Genomic DNA, 3,408 nt, shown 5'->3' with positions numbered 1-3,408 from the left:
CTACTTGTGAGGCTGAGGCAGGAGGACTAATTGAGGCCAAGAGTTAGAGCCAGTCTGCGCAACACAGCAAGACCTTGTCTCAAAGGAACAAAAACCAAAGCAAACAAACAACCCCTCCCCCAACTCCTAATCTACACCCCCCCCACACACCATTCTATCTGCCATCGCCTTCCTAGTCTCAGTTGTCTTCCCCAGTCCAGTATCCTTTCGGTCGCTCTGGTCACAACTTTATGGGTCCTCTTTGATGCTCCTCTTTCTCTCATGTTCCACATAACCTCTAAGCAACATCCACTGGCTCTACCTTCAGAATATGCCAGATTGACATCACTGTCTGTTCCACTCCAGCACTTGGGAGGCTGAGGCAGGCAGATGGCTGTGAGTTCGAGGGCAGCCTGGGCTACATAAGTGAGTTCATGGCCAGCCTGGACTATATAGTGAGATCCTGTCTCAAAGGAAAAAAAAAAAAAAGAATCTAGGAGCACAGGAACCAAGGGGTAACAGCAAGAGTAGTGACCCACTTACCTTCACTAGAGGACCAACTGGGGCTCTTTGGTACTGAAGGTCCTGGTCCTTGTCCCTCAGGGGTCTCACACTTGCCAAAAACAGTTGTACTTACTCATAAACCATGTCTACCTCCTGGGTACTCTGAGCCCCTCATCTAGGGACAAGCAGTTAAAAGAGGAGTCTTAAATAAAAGAACTCTTGGCCCCTTGTGGGAGCCAGCAGGGGTCTTTGGCTCTGATTATAAATAGGACAAGGGAGTGGGGTTGTAGAGGTGGTAGAACCCTTGCCTAGCATGTGTGAGGCCCTAGTATTGATCTTTACGTTTTAGAATTTTTTCTTTGTTTTACTTTTTTGAGACAGGGTCTCACTATGTTGTCCAGGCTGCCCTTGAACTCACTGGGTAGCCCAGGCCAGCCTCAAACTCACAGCGATCCTCCTGCCTCAGCCTCCTGAATGCTGGGGTTACAGGTGTGTACCACCGTGCCCGGCTCTATCCCTATTTTGGGAGAAAAAAAAAAAAATAGTAGGTAAGGCTGCTGTTATCCAGTGGGGGCAAAGGGGTACGTGTGGATCCCAGCTCACTCACTTGGGTGGTCTTGGAATCCTTGTTCTCACTTGTAGTTGTCATGGTAATGCGACCCTGGCTTGAGAAGGGCATGGAGACAGGGCCACGGGGACCCTGAGGAGGGGGTCCTCAGAAGTGCTGGCAGAGGCCAGGGCAGCCTCAAGTGGGTAGAGGAGGAGGCAGACGAACCTCTGCGGCAGCCCTGGGACCGACCACAGTGTGGCCGCTGCAGTCCGTCCCACTCTGTTCCTCTTCTGCTCTCTCAGGAAGAGCCGTGTGGGATCCCAAGGAGCTGCTCCTTGAATCCCCATGTGGTTTGGAGTAGACACCAACTTTCAAGGAAGAACTTGCTGCGCATCGGTGGCCAGGGCCATTAGCAGATGACCTGCAGTGTCACCGCCTTCACGTCTGCCTCAGCTGACCCAAGACCACACGCTTCCCAGGTCAGCTGGAATCTGGTGATCAGAGGAGGTGGGTACGAAGGCCTGATATCTACCCTCAGATGACAACAGTTATGCCAGGGCTCTGAGCCAGGTCGAAGGAGCAGGGTTTGCCAGGCTGCAGTGGAGTTCAATGTCTGTCTCAGTGTCTGTTTTCAGAGAGCCCAGCCTGTGACACCACCGTGGTATTTCCTCGGGGCTAACCCACTCCCCCAGAAGATGCCAGACTCTCTGGGAGACAACAAGGCCATGGAAAGGAGGCTCTGGGGAAAATGCATTTCTTTCTACTGCACTTGGTTGTTTTTTTTTTTTTTTTGTCTCTTTGAGACAGGGTCTTGCTGTGCAGTTCAGGCTGGCCTTGAGCTCACTTTGTAGCCCAGGCTGTTTTCAAACTTGCAACGATCCTCCTGCCTCAGCCTCCCGAGTGCTGGGATTACAGGTGTGCGCCACCATGCCCAGCTCTACTGCACTTGGAATGTAGCTGCCCTTCTCTCCTCCTTTCAACATTCATGCTATAAACAATGAGGCTCCCACGAGGTCCACAGCCTTGCTCATGTTCCAGGCCCTTCAGGAAAGAGCCAAGGATTAATCACTGTGCCATAAATGGGCCAGGCTCTGAGTTTTCTGCTCCCCTGTGCAGCTCTGAGGTTTAAGGTAGGGAGAGGCCGCCATTGCCGTCCCCGATGGTGTGAAAGGGGACTGAAGAGACAGGCACCCTCTCCTCATCAGCCACAGCAATTTGACCTATCGTGAACTGCTCACTCTGAGTGACTGCCCCTAAGGAGAGAGATACAGCCCACAATGGTGACTTTTTTTCCGAAGCTATCGCGCCGACAGGATCTCCGGGAAGCAAGTTCATAGAATAGGGGAGATGTAGACATTCGCTGGGGAGAGCTCTACCTCAGGACACGCAGAAAGCACGCAGTTGTCCCGCTCGTCCACCAGAGGGCAGGCAGCACCCGGCGAGACGCCCTCGGTTCCTCTTCCGTTTCTCTTTCCCGCACGCGCATAGCCCAAGGGCCCACGCCGCTGCCCGCCCGGGACGTCCCTAGCCTGCTGTTCCAACTGGCAACTGCTCGGACGGTTCTTTAGCTTGGCACTTGGTGCTTTATAATACCAGTTAACCAGTAAGAACAGACACTCCTGGATTTTTATTGTTCCTTGTACTTTATGAATCATCTTCACATACGTTATTCTAATTCGGTTTGCAATACAACCTGGAAAGATCATTTGTGCTGATGGCCATTTTTCAGAAGAAGTAACTGAGGCTCACACCTGGCCCAAAGTCACATAGTAAGGTATTGCTGCTGCCACTGTCACTGCCTTTTTTTTTTTTTGTCTTTTTGAGAGAGGGTCTCACTATGCAGTTCAGCTGGCCTTGAGCTCATCTGTAGCCCAGGCTGGCCTTGAACTCACAAAAATCCTCCTGCCTCAGCCTCCCAGGTGCTGGGATTACAGGGGTGCACCACCACACCCGGCTTAGATGTATACCATTTTAGAAATGCTAACTCTTTTAACCTAAAGAGGAGCTCGACAGGGTTAAAAAGAATTAAAACAAAAAAGCAAAACCACCTAATACAATATTTTAATTTCTTTTATCAAGAGGACCCTTCAGGTATCTAATTGACCATATTGTTGGAAAAAAATTTAAAACCATGGATTTTGTTACCATAATTCACATTTATTTGTTTTATGACATTTGTAATTTTTTGAACATTTTAATGTTACAATTTTTATATAGATAGCATGACTTGGTTATACTATGATTTATAGTGATAATATATCACTTATGTATAATAAGTATAAAGTTATTTTACAACTAAACCAGAGGGGTAGATATTATCCCTCCATTATAGATACAGAGAAATGCATTCTGAGGTTAAACAGTATACCTACAGT

This window comes from Chinchilla lanigera, unplaced genomic scaffold (assembly GCF_000276665.1).
Source record: "Chinchilla lanigera isolate Chin_1 unplaced genomic scaffold, ChiLan1.0 scaffold00051, whole genome shotgun sequence".
In the NCBI taxonomy this organism is placed as follows: domain Eukaryota; kingdom Metazoa; phylum Chordata; class Mammalia; order Rodentia; family Chinchillidae; genus Chinchilla; species Chinchilla lanigera.
This window is presented reverse-complemented; position numbering follows the sequence as displayed.